Consider the following 16719-nt stretch of genomic DNA (forward strand, 5'->3'; position numbering starts at 1 on the left):
TGCTCTGGGAAATCAATAAAAAGGCACACATACATTAAGACAGGACAATATTTTGTATATTTTGTATACGCATAAATAGCATTAAATACTGTACATTCACATAAGTAAGACCTTGGTCAGTGTTACATACACACTCGACTCTAACCGATTAAATACGTACACATACTATGTCCCTATTATTCATGTACACACACAATAATGCCCTGGTCAAAGACGTGTACGCATACATACACATACCAGCTCGGGTCTCTCATAGTCTAGCGACCGTCTCCGAGGGACTCTCCCTCGGCCTCAACTCAACTCAGTCTCTCAAAAAATCTCGGACTCGCTCAGTTTGCCTTGAGACTTGACAGAGGTGGGATGTGCGCCGCTTATCGCCCGGGATAACGCGAAGGGATTAACGGACGGTTGGTTCTTCTGGATGTCGATGCGTTTCGCTTCGATTTTGGCTATTCGAAGAAGAAACGGCAGTGAATGTGAAATTTTTCGGTGATAAGAATGACGTGCTCTGGATTTTGGATGTGAAGGGAAGAGCGGGAGATTAAATCGAGGGTTAGCGGGAATTTATTTCAAAAGAGGAGGTATTTTCCATGACTTTCAAAACGAGTGTCGTTACAAGTGTATTCATTTTAATCCTATTCTCATGATATATCATAAATACATATATTCCCACACGATTTTCAACTTAAATTCAATAAAAAATGCAGAAGAAAAAACAACGCACACTGAAAAAGCAGTAGAGGAAAAAAAAATTGAAAATTCCCCAATTTCAAATGATAGCCAACTCGGCCCCTTACTCCTAAACCAGCTTCGTGAAGCCCATCCTCCCCACACGTGTCTATGAACGCAAAGGATACGACAGACGCCTTGGATGTACGCAAAACCGAAGGGGGGAAAGATATCTCTTACTTCGGTGTCAAGGAACTTCGCTGGATTCGCCCTCGAGGAAGGAACAGTGGCCGGCGCTCCGGGTAAGAAAATTACAGACAGACACATACACACGCATGCAAACATGACCCTTTTTGCATGATGGCTTCTTGTAATTCATGACAGGGAATGACATGTTATATGAGTGTGGTTTTATGTGTATTCAATATTGGAAATGTATGAGATGGGGTCTTTTCAAGATTACATTTGCAATTGTCTGTGTAAATACGGATGTTAAATTAATGTCCACCTAGATTTAATCATTTACTACTGAGCTATATCAGAAACATCATTACTAAAATATAAATAAAATTTTCTAGTTTTACTAAAAAATATTTTCAGTTTTAATAAAAAATAAATTTTCGAGTTTTAATAAAATTTCTAGCTTTAATAATCATGATTAAAACAAAGAAAGCACCAAAGAATAATTATAATAAGTGTCTTAAAATAATTACCTACGACCCTGAAAAGAAAATACAAGAAATAAAAAAAAAAATTATTAACGGTTACAGGTAACCGTAAGAGTCTACGGCATATCACCACATAATTTCAGAGTGGCGGGAATTCGTTAGCTTCAAAATTTCAGGTTATCTCCGATAACTATTGTAAGCAAAATCTTATATTATTATCATTATCATTATTATTATTATCATTGCTGGCCTAGCTACACCCTAGTTGGAATAGCAAGATGCTATAAGCTCAAGGGCTATAATAGGGATAAATAGCCCAGTGAGGAAAGGAAATAAGGAAATAAATAAACGATATGAAAAATCATGAACAATTCAAATAAAATATTTTAAAAACAGTAACATTAAAACTGACATGTCATATACAAACTATAAAAAGACTTATGTCTTATATATAAGAGCGGAATAAGTAAAGACGTTTGTAAAATTTAATTGCGTTTCTATATACCTTTTTCACATATATGTATCTTATTTTATGATTGATTCCTTAACATGTTAATGGGATTCAAGGGTGGATATGCGAACTCTTATCTATTAATCAAAGTAATACACAAATTCTGAATAAATAAAACAAGAAATATCCCAAGAATACGTCTTGCCTACTTTCAATTTTCTAATCAATTCAATTAAGGCTAATATTAATATAAGTCTAAGCTTCAGTTTAATAGTTAAATCACGTCCAAATTTAGTAGAAATTAACACTACCACAAGAACTTTTCAAATTTCACTATAAAAATTTCGGATGGATGCAAGACCTGCAGATAACGTCTTCAAGGTTGTGGCAGCGGTATTGTTTACATGCGTGACGTCATACAATTACCCTGACAGTTAGAAAAACATCTAATTAGTTGGTCACAGTGTGATCTTGCAGGACATTTTAGAAATCTGTTGAGTTACGAAATCTTGACAATAAATACTAAGATAATATGAGGTGGTTGAAAAGATGGATACTTAATTGAAGGTAGAACACTTAGATTTCAGGGATCACCTGAAGATTAGCGACCCCAAATAGTTCTCCTGAAGATAAAGGACCCCAACTACACTCACCTGAAGAAGAGAGACCCTGATTTTATTCACCTGAATATAAGCGACCCTTGCTTATTGACGTCTCCAATCTTCAGGTGATCTATTTTGGCTTATAATACTATAGAAAAAAATTAAAAAATATATATTCATTAAAACTACTTTATCAAAATTTTTTTTAAAAAGAACAAATTTATACAAATAATCCACATTCGATTAAAAGCGTATTATCTTGCAATTATGCCATTACCATCAAGTCTAAAAACGGGGTTTGCCTCAAAATACGTCATGCAGATTTCTCTAAAAGAAACTGAATATATCGATCATATTTTGTTCTGAAATGTTTAGAATATTATTCTGAATCCACTTATGTAGTGGAAGTTTAGATTTACCAAAGAATGAGTCCTTACAAATAGAAACTTTGCTTTTAAATTTAGTATACTCTTTAAATTGGAATTTCTACACATAATTATCTTGTATAGAAGACAGTTTAGTCCAGTTTATTGAATTTCGGCTCTGAATGCACTTAATTTCTCTCCTCAAAAGATTCTTGCTCTTTAACCAGTTGATAGCAGAAAGAGAATCATCCTTTAAAAGTGGCTGCACAACTTGTTCATAAGCTGCACGATCCGTGAGGAATTCTTTATCGCTTGGTTTTATGTTGAAGAGTAAAATCATTTTGTCTCTTAGCCATTAAATAAAAATAAGATTTTTTTTTTTCAGATACCGTTAATTCTAAAAAATCTATTTGCTACCTTATAAATTAGTTTGTTAGCACTTTTATTGGTTAGTCTCACTCATGTCGTTACACTAATAATAATTAACTTATAAACTAGTTAGTTAGCTTGTTAGTCCCATTTTTAAATTTAAATTCCTCACCTGAAGAAGAAAGACCCCAATTTTTTCCACCTGAAGATAAGCGACCCCAGCGAGTGTTGGGGTCCCCAATCTTCAGGTGATCCGATTTCAGACGAAAAGTAATTTTCTAGTTTGGCTTAAAAATGCTTCTCATATCTGTTTTGAAAGATATTCTGAATGATTCTGTGAACATACGAACAAAACTCTGTTGAACAATATGAACGATAATCATTTCATTATGATGAAAAGATGGATATCTAATTGTAGTTAGAAAAATTATATTTCACGTAAGATAAATTTTTCTATTTGTTTGGCTTAAAAACGCTTCTGATATCTATCGTGAAAGATGTTCTGAAATGAGTTGGTGAATATACGAACAAAACTCTGTTGAACAATATAAACGACAATCATTTCATTATAATGTAAAGATGGATACTTAATTGTAAGTAGATTTCAGGCAAGAGATAATTTGGTTTGGCTTAATAATGCTGTGGAAAGACTAGATGAACTTACAAGCATAAATCTTTTAAAAACATATGAACGAATTGGCATTTCGATGTAACGTTAGAACAATGAATTCTAAGAATAATAAACTAATAAACATCAAAAAAAGCCTTAATATAACTACAGTGAAGTACCAAAAGCCTACAAGTGAATGAAGAGAATAATAGTTTATAATCCCTTTTTGACGACAGATTAAAATATAAACAAATAAAAGATCCTTTTCAATTCCTTGGGCAATCTAGAACAATCGCCAGCAACAGGCGTTTCTCTAACGTTGGAACCTAGCAACATGCAGGTATAAAAAGAAGCCACATAAGAACTAAGTCTCATTATCACGGCCTGAAAAATCTCTTTAAGACTTTGGCGAGAAAATCTACTAATGTGATTACAGGGTGCGACGATAAGGGAGGAACTCCAGGGATCATGCTAATGTGTTTCAATATTGGCCACTTTTTCAAAATGTATCATTAACGTTTCATAAACATTTACATTGTCTTTTCCAATATTGATCCCTTTTTTAAAATGTACCATTCACGTTTCATAAACATTTACACTGTCTTTTCCAATATTAACCCCTTTTCAAAATGTACCATTCACGTTTCATAAATATTTACACTGCTTTTTCCCATATTGACACTTTTTCAAAATGTACCATTCACGTTTCATGACCATTTACATTGTCTTTTCCAATATTGACACCTTTTCAAAATTTACCATTCACGTTTCATGACCATTTACATTGTCTTTTCCAATATTGACACCTTTTCAAAATTTACCATTCACGTTTCATGACCATTTACATTGTCTTTTCCAATATTGACACCTTTTCAAAATGTACCATTCACGTTTCATAAAGATTTACACTGTCTTTTTCAATATTGACCCCTTTTCGAAATGTACCATTCACATTTCATAAGAATTTACATTGTCTTTTTCAATATTGACCCCTTTTCGAAATGTACCATTCACATTTCATAAGAATTTACATTGTCTTTTTCAATATTGACCCCTTTTTTAAAATGTTCCAATGACGTTTCATATAAGAAGTAAAAATTAAATAAATTAAATATTTCACATCGACAATAGCAACTTATATCAGTAGTAATCTTCGTTACCTAAATCCTGAATTATAGGACCTCCCACCAAATTCACAAAATTGAATTTTGATAAATAAATATGGACCAAAAATAGGCGGGAAACTAACCAACAACAACAACAACAACAACAACAAAAAAAAAAGTTCCTCCGGAGCATAACTCTACGGTAGATAAACGCCATCTTAAGACTACCTCTCTACGGTACAGATCATACAAAACCGGAAAGATATACGCTCACGTGACAGTATTTATGCGTGTATATACACACACACACACACACACATATATATATATATATATATATATATATATATATATATATATAAATTTATATATATATATGTATAGATATGTATGTATATATATAGATATGTATATATATATATATACAGTATATATATATATATATATATATATATATATATATATATATATATATATATATATATATATATATATATATATATATATATATATATACTGTACTTCTAGAAAACCATTTCACAATAAAATGTAAAAAAATAAGGTGTATTATTATTATAATTATTATCATTATTATTATTATTGTTACTAGCTAAGCTACAACCCTAGTTGAAAAAGCAAGATGCTCTAAGCCCAAGGGCTCCAACAGGGAAAATAGCCCAGTGAAGAAAGGAAAAAATGAAATAGATAAACGATATAAGTAGTAACGAACAACTAAAATAAAATATTTTAAAAACATAAACAACATTAAAACAGATATTTCATTTATAAACTATAAAAGGTCTCATGTCAGCCTCTTCAACATGAAAACATTAGCTGTAAGTTTGAACTTTAGAAGTTCTACTGATTCAACTCTCTAATAAACGTTAAGTAGGAGAAATAAAAAAAATCCATGAATTATCTGAATCGACTTTCAAGAAGGTGCTGATAGGAAGAAATGTCAATGACCTGTCATAAGCAAGGTCATTTCTAATGTTTCCGAGGTCAATGACCTTGACGCATGAGAATATTAAGGATTTCGATTGCATGCAGGTGGGCATTACATATTTATCAAAAGTATAGAAAATATTCAGAATAAAACTGAAATAAAGGGGGGAATAGTAATGAAATCTTCCTTGAGCACGGACCTTAAATGCGTGAAAATATCAATTATAAAATTTTCATGAGTCACGGACCATGAATGCATGAAAAAAAAACTATATCTCAATCTAGGTCAATGACTTTACATTGATTAAATTCATAAAAATTAACGATCATAGTGAAATCGTACAATTTTTTCCAACTGAATGACTTAATTTATTACTGATTTTTCTCCCTATAATTTTGTAATTTCAAAATCTCAGGATGGATAATATTATACAATTTCGAAAACGATTATAAAAAAGTACGAAAGACAACCATATACATATAAATAAAACCCTCGTCCAAAAATCAATGGTTAGAAACTAGATAGATCTTGAGATTGTAGTGTTATCATCATTGGTCTCCAACAAAAAGAGCCCCAAAAACTATTATCATTATCATTATCATCATCATAGGCCAAGCTATAACCCTAGTTGGAAACGCAAGATGCTATAAGCCCAAGGGGCTCCAACAAGGAAAAAGAGAGAAGTATCGTCACTGTCATGCCAGCTTCGTGGACCAGGGTTCGATTCCCTGGCCGGCCAGAAACTATTGTCTTTGAGTGGTTTCGCCTTGCGACTCTGATCCTGATGTCGGTAAGATAAGCAGGCATTAAGGTATTGAAATCTATGGCTTATTTGAATGCAGATAGCCCAAATATCCTAAACAGGAAAGCCAAATCCTTACTAACTATTCCTGCGGTGAAAGGACAGCCTGGGGTACATATCTTTACAGAGAAGAGTAATTAATTAATAAAACTTGAAGCCTTTTTGAACCATCATGGGATTATAGCGATATAAAGTGGACGACCGACTCCTAAATGACACTTTTGGGGTTCTGTCATAAATGCCCATCATAAAGAAGGGTCCTCCCCTTCTGAGAGAGAGAGAGAGAGAGAGAGAGAGAGAGAGAGAGAGAGAGAGAGAGAGAGAGAGAGACCCAAAACTGTCAACTGACCACCATATATGTAATAAACCTATTTAGACTTGGTAATAAATTGTCCCTTCCACGGTCGAAATTGAACCCAGAGCAAAGAGGTTTAACAAAATGTTTCTATTGCCTTGGATAATTTTACATATTTCAGCAAACGTCCCAGATAAAAAAAAAGTCAAATTAAGTCCAGTTTAACACAGACGCTTTCCTTAATATCATGATCATCATATCCTCCTATGCCTATTGACACAAAGGGGCTCGGTTAAATTTCGCCAGTCGTCTCCATTCATCATCTCCTTAGTATATCTGGTTGAAAAGTTGAGAGCTTTTGTCATATCAAGAAGTGAAGAGTTCCATGAAAACTAGAGGGACACTCAGGAGAGCGCAGACCTCCACCCCGGCAGCTTATTTCTCGACCTTTTGCTCGACTTGACCTTGACCTTTGACCTTAACATGTATTAATTGGCGGGGATTTTCCTACACCCATATATGAACAAAGTTTGAAGACTGTGACAACGATGTCCAAACTTATGGCTGATTACGTGAATTGGACATTTTATTTGCCCGTGACCTTGACACTACAAAATTTAAACATTCCCAGCTTTTAACATAAGTTAATCCATGCAAGTTTCATTACTCTACGATTAAAATTGTGGCCAAGAAGCTGTTCACAAACAAACACACGCAAACAAGGAGTAAAGCATAACCTCCTACTCTTTTTAAAATATTTTATTTTAATTGTTAGTTATTTCTCATATTTTTTATCTATTTCCTTTCCTCACTGGGCTATTTTTCCCTATTGGAGCCATTGTGCTTAGAGCATCTTGCTTTTCCAACTAGGGTTGTAGCTTAGCTAGGAGTAGTAGTAGTAATAATAATAATAGTAATAATAGAAAAATAAAACCTTCCCTCAACAAAACAATGTGTGAAAGAGAAAGAGAAATACCTTTGTCATCTGAAAATTCATGTCATTTCTACCAAACTTAAAAAACAAGATGAAGAAAACTAATTACGACTTTCCCTTCACCCTCCAGATAATCGTGTTTCAGATACCAAAGTCAGTAATTTAAGGTACTTATACGTAGAAGAAGCTTCCTGGGTAAATAAAAAGAAACCCAGGCTAGTTACCTAACTTTGAACGACAGATATGCCTTACCAAATTATTGATATTGATGAACTGAAAGCTTAAAATAGAGAAATACTTTATAAACTTCCACCTACTGAAACACAATGAGTGACCATAGTCAATTCTTTTTAGGGAGGCAGATTTGCATCGACTCGCAGGGGTGCCCTTTTAGCTCGGAAAAGTTTCCTGATCGCTGATTGCTTGGACAAGATAATTCTAACCAATCAGATAGCAGGAAACTTTTTTCGAGCTAAAAGGGCACCGGCGCGAGTCGGTGCAAATACCCCTCATTAAAAAAAATGACTATAGTAATACTCATACGATAACAGCTATGTGGTTAGAAATCTTATTAGTCAAAATTACTACGGATACTTCTAATAATATTATCAAATTAGGATTTATATTAAAAAGTTAGTTCAAAATACAAAATATCTACTATAATAATGTCATCTCTCTCTCTCTCTCTCTCTCTCTCTCTCTCTCTCTCTCTCTCTCTCTCTCTCTCTCTCTCTCTCTCTCTCTCTCTCTCTCTCTCTCTATATATATATATATATATATATATATATATAAATATATATATATATTTATATATATATATATTTCTCTCTCTCTATCTATATATGTTTATACACACACACACACACACACACACACACACACACACACACACATATATATATATATATATATATATATATATATATATATATATATATATATATATAAAATATACATAATATATATTTCTGGCATTGACAAAAGCACAAGTACTTGGTCTCTCCCTGTCCCTCGGGCAGGGGGAAGAGTGAGTTGTAGTTATGAAATGAGGATGGGAAAGGTTGAATCTATGTTTGTATATATATATATAAATATTTAACCGTCATTTTTGTCGGGTCGCGTACACTGGTAAATAAATTAAATATAACGATAATAATAATTCGAACTAAAAGTAATCAAGTCAGATAATAATATTATTAAACTGATTTACAGTAAAAATGTTTATTCAAAATATAAAATAATAAAAAATAAATAACAAAAAACAATAACAATCCGAACTAAAAGTAATCAAGTCTGATAATAATATTATTAAACTATGAGTTACATTAAAAACTTTAATTCAAAATACAAAATAATCACAAATAAATAGCAAAACAATAACAATCCAAACTAAAAGTAATCAAGTGAGACGAACGGGCATCACTTTCCCTCAAGAAGGTTCGGAGCGATGTAATTTCAACCTCCAGCCACTGCATATTCATAAGGTTTACACAACGGCCGGGTAACGGAACACGCCATGCCCAACGGGGCACCCACAGAAACGAAGTGAAAGTGTCACGCAAAGACACTGATGCCCCGTGTGACAGGTACGATAAAGAGAGGTCAAAAGGGCGCCTGGCATTCTGGGTCATTTTGAGACTTTTTTTCTTATCTTTCTATGTTTTTATTATCTTTTTAATTGTGTAGGCAAGAGCAGTCGCGTTGGTAGGAAACAACCAAAAAGAAAATAGTTTATCTAAGTACACATGTTCATAGTAAAAACTACTTTTGGCTATAATATATAAATATATACATTATATATATATATATATATATATATATATATATATATATATATATATATATATATATATATATATATAGTGTATTTATACTGTATATATATTTTACATACCCCACGCATATACCTCATTTACACGTACGTACATACACACGAATACACATACAGTAGACATGCGTATATGTGTATTTGTTTAATATTAAAAAGTTTTTATCTTCATAAATGGCGGCTTCATAAACTTACCCCTAAGGTTTCCAGTAAGTATCAATGTGGTAAGGCTGGTACCCACATGCCCAGTTCCGTGTCTGTTCGAATAGGCTTTTGAAGAACCTTCGAATTTCATCATCATCATCTCCTCCTACGCCTATCGACGCAAAGGGCCTCGGTTAGATTTCCCCAGTCGTCTGTACATTGAGCTTTTATCTCAAGACCCAGGTCTACATGGCTGAGGACTATGAAGAGCGAAGTAGATTATGAATAGAGAAGTATTAAATTAAAAGTTGCCTTCGAATTTGGATGCTTACAATTTCTTCCTTCTCCCAGTTCATCTTTTGCAAAACGTCGACCAACCATCTTTCAATAGAGGGAAGGAAGATAGATTCTTTTTTCAAAATGTAAAGCCTAATACCTATATTCCTTCAGTACAAAGTGAATTTAGGTATATATGTAATATGTCAAAATTGTTAACAACTTGCAAAGCAAGTTTTCTTTAAATAAAATATGAGTATATGATAGCAGAAGACAGAGGCCTACATGGATTAGGACTATGAAGCGTGAAGGAGGAGATGATGCATGGAGAAGTATTGATTCAAAAGCTCAAGAAAGAAACGACTGGCGAAATCTAACCTAGGCCCTTTGGGTCAATAGGCGTAGGAGGAGATGATGATGATATGATAGCAAGATGACGATCGAATATAATACTGATAAAAAACTAATCATGAATAAGTGTTTTGTAATTTGAAAATGTTTTCCTGTTAAGTACATTAAAATAACAATACAATAATAATAATAATCAACTTCATCTCGAGTAATAATTATGGGAAAAATAATAATAATCCAAACAATAATTGTCAAAGAAAAAAACATGAAAAATAATCATAAAATATAATTCCTTCATCTTGGGTAATAATTATGATTTAGAAACATAACATAAACAATAAAAACAAGAATTATCCTAAGATAAAACAGCGAATAATAATCATAATAAAAGGAGTTCCTCCACCTCAGTATCCTCCAACCCTCCCAAGAAATCTACTATAAAGTGACGTCTCCAACCTTAGATGAGAACCAGATAAAAGAATAAATGTCTCTTACTTTTCTTTATTTATGCACTCGTTCCCCGGAGAATTCAGCCGAGGAACAACTAGTGTGTTTTGGGTTCCTGGGTACAATTCGTCTTCGGAGAATTTGCTTTGTTTATATGAGTCTATAGCCCATAAACAAAGGTTGCTTTGTAGGTACCTATTAAAAACCTGTCTCCAAAGAATTTCTGTTTATTTACTTACGTGCCAAACTGGCGTCGCATTGCCTAAAAGGAATAAGTATGTTTTGGGTTAATGGTAAACCCGTCTAGACTTTTTTTCTATTATATATGGCGTCTCTACAGAGGTCGACCTTTCTTTCATTTTTATATTTTTCCCAGTTCCCATTTACAAGATTAAAAGTAACGATGTATACAAGAACATCTTTCCTATTTACACGATAATAAGTAACGATACACATACAACATATTTTCTATTAACCAAGCTTACAAGCAACAATACATATAAGAACATATTTTCTACTTACAAGATTACAAGTAACGATACATGCAATAGCATCTTTTTTATTTACAAGATTATAAGTAATGAAGTAACGATACATACAAGAACATACTTTCTATTGATAAGATTACAAGTAACTATACATTTAAGAACATCTCTGCTATTTACAAGATTACAAGTAACGATACATTTAAGAGCATCTTTCCTATCAAATAATTACAAGTAACGATACATACAAGAACATCTTTCCTATTTACACGATTAAAACTACCAAATCTTAAAACAACCATAAGCTTTTCTTAATAGCTTTCCAGACGAGACAAGGCGCTATGAGATTGCAAAAACGTTCAATACACTCAACGATTCGTTCATGAAATAACTCGTGACCAATGAATCATGGAGGCCAAACGTGACTAAAACGGTGATTCACATAAAATAACCTTCGGTTTAAGACTAAAAATAAGGTAATCGTAAGAGAACAGGAATCAGAATAAGATTCAAGTGATGGTCTTTAATGAAAAAAGAAAACCTAAAATAACCTTCAGTTTAAGACCAAAAATAAGGTAATCATAAGAGAACAGGAATCAGAATAAGATTCAAGTGATAGTCTTTAATGGAAAAGAAAACATAAAATAACCTTCAGTTTAAGACCAAAAATAAGGTAATCATAAGAGAACAGGAATCAGAATAAGATTCAAGTGATAGTCTTTAATGAAAAAGAAAACATAAAATAACCTTCAGTTTAAGACCAAAAATAAGGTAATCATAAGAGAACAGGAATCAGAATAAGATTCAAGTGATAGTCTTTAATGAAAAAGAAAACATAAAATAACCTTCAGTTTAAGACCAAAAATAAGGTAATCATAAGAGAACAGGAATCAGAATAAGATTCAAGTGATAGTCTTTAATGGAAAAGAAAACATAAAATAACCTTCAGTTTAAGACCAAAAATAAGGTAATCATAAGAGAACAGGAATCAGAATAAGATTCAAGTGATAATCTTTAATGGAAAAGAAAACATAAAATAACCTTCAGTTTAAGACCAAAAATAAGGTAATCATAAGAGAACAGGAATCAGAATAAGATTCAAGTGATAATCTTTAATGGAAAAGAAAACATAAAATAACCTTCAGTTTAAGACCAAAAATAAGGTAATCATAAGAGAACAGGAATCAGAATAAGATTCAAGTGATAATCTTTAATGGAAAAGAAAACATAAAATAACCTTCAGTTTAAGACCAAAAATAAGGTAATCATAAGAGAACAGGAATCAGAATAAGATTCAAGTGATAATCTTTAATGGAAAAGAAAACATAAAATAACCTTCAGTTTAAGACCAAAAATAAGGTAATCATAAGAGAACAGGAATCAGAATAAGATTCAAGTGATAATCTTTAATGGAAAAGAAAACATAAAATAACCTTCAGTTTAAGACCAAAAATAAGGTAATCATAAGAGAACAGGAATCAGAATAAGATTCAAGTGATAATCTTTAATGGAAAAGAAAACATAAAATAACCTTCAGTTTAAGACCAAAAATAAGGTAATCATAAGAGAACAGGAATCAGAATAAGATTCAAGTGATAGTCTTTAATGAAAAAGAAAACATAAAATAACCTTCAGTTTAAGACCAAAAATAAGGTAATCATAAGAGAACAGGAATCAGAATAAGATTCAAGTGATAGTCTTTAATGAAAAAGAAAACTTCACAGATCTGATTTAATGTAGAAATAAAGACAAGTTAATTTTTGCACTTGACTCGCAGCGGTGCCCTTTTAGCTCGGAAATGTTTCCTGCTATCTGATTGGTTAGAATGATCTTGTCCAACCAATCAGCGATCAGGAAACTTTTCCGAGCTAAAAGGGCACTCCTGCGAGTCGGTGCAAATCTGCATCACTAAAAAGAATTGACTATAGTTAATTTTCTTTATGAGTTCTCCAGTGGTCAAGGGTAGTTTCACTTTTCTTAAGATAATTAGCTCCAATGGTCAAAGGTGGTTTCACTTTTCCAAGATAATTAGCAGAAAGGGGAAGTTCCGCTGCGTATCACTTTATCACTGTCAGCGTGGCCGTAATTAACTAAGACAATTATGAAAGCCATTGATACGCAAAAAAAAAAAAAAAAAAAAAAAAAAAAAATTAATGCCAGTATCGTTATTACCTATTCAGAAATTTGCATAAATTTTGGCACGCTAAAGGCCATTCCAAAGAAAGCCTTTATACTTGTTGATTAAATTCAACTCGCCCAATAGAGGGATTGCCTTGATTCTCCTCAAAGTGTAGACATACACTGACAAGTCAGATTCATTTCAGATGAAATAAAACGAATTAAACGAGTATTCTACAAACTAATCTATAAGACCCTTCACTTATTATTATTATTATTATTACTAGCCTACCTACAACCCTAGTTGGAAAAGCAAGATGCTATAAGCCCAAGGGCTCCAATAGGGAAAAATAGCCAAGTGAGGAAAGGAAATGAGGAAATAAATAAATGAGGAGAATAAATTAACAATATATCATTCTAAAAACAGTAACAGCGTCAAAACAGATATGTCCTATATAAACTATTAACAACGTCAAAAACAGATATGTCATATATAACCTATAAAAAGACTCATGTCAGCCTGGTCAACATAAAAACATTTGCTCCAACTTTGAACTTTTGAAAGTAATTGCTGTAACTTTTTTTTTATAACAAAGGAAAATTTCTCTAAATCAAAATCTTTTGTTATACCTAACCTTGACTTCTCAATTCAATAGTTTCCAGAGTCAAATACTAAATCTATCAATGGCCTCATACTTAGGATACGAACATTATAAATTCTACAGAACAAGGAAAAAATACCTTGACCGACACCGAACATTTCATCCCTTCAATCGACTAATACTCGTATTTCCGTCGATTAATCTTAATTCAAATTAGTCTTTAAAATTATATAATTGAATTAGGCAATGTGGTCTAGCACCAGGGAGGGGGGGGGGGGGGAAACAGGGAATCAGTGTAATTGGGAGAAACCCTTGCAGCTCATTTCGAAGAAAGATTCAAAACAAATTGAAAGAAACGGTAACGAATGTAAAGTAGATTAAAAAATGGTAACAAAATATGGGACAAAGGGTCGGAAGTCAAATATCGAACATTCACGAAACATAAAATGAGTAAATCTTCTTACTAAAGCTCCCTAAATGTTAAGTTGCTCCCCTTGAAAATTTATCTTCCTGAAATAAAATCTGACTTCAACGAGACTAAGGGGTTGCGGTGGCCTATTGGAAACGTCCCTTCGAATCTAGCTCAAACTCGATAGTTTCTTGTAGTGTCTGCAACCTCACCATCCTTGTGAGCTAAGGATGGGGAGTTTAGGGGAACCTTTATGTTTACCTGCTGAGTCATCAGCAGCCATTGCCTGGCCCTCCCTGGACCTAACTTTGGTGGAGAGGGGGCATGGACGCTGATCATGTGTATATATGGTCACTCTAGAGCATTATCCAGCTACCTAAGGCAATGTCACTATCCTTTGTCTCTGCCATTCATGAGCGGCCTTTAAACCTCTAAGAGTAAAATCTGTGATACATTTTCGTACTGACTTCAGAGATTGAGCAAAAGTAGTACACCTACTTACCCCACCAGGACTAAAACGGGGTTCAATGTGACTTGAGAGAGAGAGAGAGAGAGAGAGAGAGAGAGAGAGAGAGAGAGAGAGAGAGAGAGAGAGAGAGAGACCGTTCGTTACCATTAGTGTCAGCATTGGTCCTCTTTATCAGAGTAAATCTGACTAGAAAAACTGACTGGTCCAACTCATGATCTCCTTGGTTAACACCATCGACTACGTAAGGCTCTTTATCTGATCTTGCTAAGAGGGGAATCCACACACACACGCATATATATACATATATATATATATATATATATATATATATATATATATATATATATATATATATATATATATATATATATACATATATATATATATATATATATATATATATATATATATATATATATATATATATATATATATATATAGTTTGTGTTTAAAATATACACTATGTATGTATATATACATGAGTAAGTGCATGTGTAATATATTGTACATTACATACTGTACATGGACATATACAGTATATTTACAAATGTTTGCTCGCGCGCACAGGTACACACGCACGCGCATAAAATATATATATATATATATATATATATATATATATATATATATATATATATATATATATATATATATGTGTGTGTGTGTGTGTGTGTGTGCGTGTGTATGTGTGTGTGTGTTTGTAAGTCTACATCCTTCCAAATGTTATTAAACGTATAACCATTTAAGTAACTTACAAGTACATCATTATGAAATTTTTGCCGCTGAAAATAAGTCGTATGCAATACTTTTACTTTTTCCCCATTCATCTACTAGCACAAAGCTCGTCACGTTTTGCATACACTCTTGCACTAATAGAATGTTTAGGCCTTTCTTTTTTCAATAAATCTCTCACGCCATCTATCTTTCCAGTCGTTCCTCTTTTACTAACTGCTATTACTATAGTCAATTCTTTTTAGTGAGGCAGATTTACACCGACTCGCAGAGGTGCCTTTTCAGCTCGGAAAAGTTTTCTGATCGCTGATTGGTTGGACAAGATAATTCTAACCAATCAGATAGCAGGAAACTTTTCCCAGCTAAAAGGGCACCGCTGCGAGTCAGTGCAAATGCGCCTCATTAAAAAAATTGAGTATAGTGTTTACTTTTCACTGAACTATGGCCGTTCTTTCCACATAAACAAATCATTAAATTACTCCAATACACCGTTTAAACTTCACTACCTTTTTAACACATCTACTTATGACTGTTTCATGTCTTACCAGTTCAATATTATCAGTATCCGTTTTCATTCTCCGTAGGCATTCAATATCCTAACTTTTTATTCATAAAGGGTAGATTGCTTACTAAATGTATTTTTACTTTTGCTGTCTTTCCTGTCTTTTTCACGCATGCCTCTACCATTATTGCTTCTCAACGACAATCATGTGAATTACTTCTTTCATCTTAAATTCAGCCTATCATGTGACTTACTTCTTTCATCTTACATTCAGCCTATCATGTGACTTACTTCTTTCATCTTACATTCAGCCTATCATGTGACTTACTTCTTTCATCTTACATTCAGCCTATCATGTAACTTTCTTCTTTTATCTTACATTCAGCCTATCATGTGACTTACTTATTATGTGACTTACTTCTTTCATCGTACATTCAGCCTATCATGTGACTTACTTCTTTCATCTTACATTCAGCCTACCATGTGACTTACTTCTTTCATCTTACATTCAGCCTATCATGTGACTTACTTCTTTCATC

At 32.9% G+C, this 16719-nt stretch overlaps 1 protein-coding gene across 1 annotated transcript in view; it reads left to right on the forward strand.

Annotated features, from left to right (window-relative positions):
- Positions 1-326: 326 nt before the first annotated feature.
- LOC137653631 (uncharacterized) overlaps positions 327-16719 on the forward strand; it is a 129022-nt gene continuing 112629 nt past the window's right edge. The window contains exon 1 of the mRNA XM_068387206.1: positions 327-971. The gene's annotated coding sequence lies outside the window, so the exon portion shown is untranslated. The remainder of the gene's footprint in view (positions 972-16719) is intronic.

Source organism: Palaemon carinicauda, chromosome 14, assembly GCF_036898095.1.
Source record: "Palaemon carinicauda isolate YSFRI2023 chromosome 14, ASM3689809v2, whole genome shotgun sequence".
In the NCBI taxonomy this organism is placed as follows: domain Eukaryota; kingdom Metazoa; phylum Arthropoda; class Malacostraca; order Decapoda; family Palaemonidae; genus Palaemon; species Palaemon carinicauda.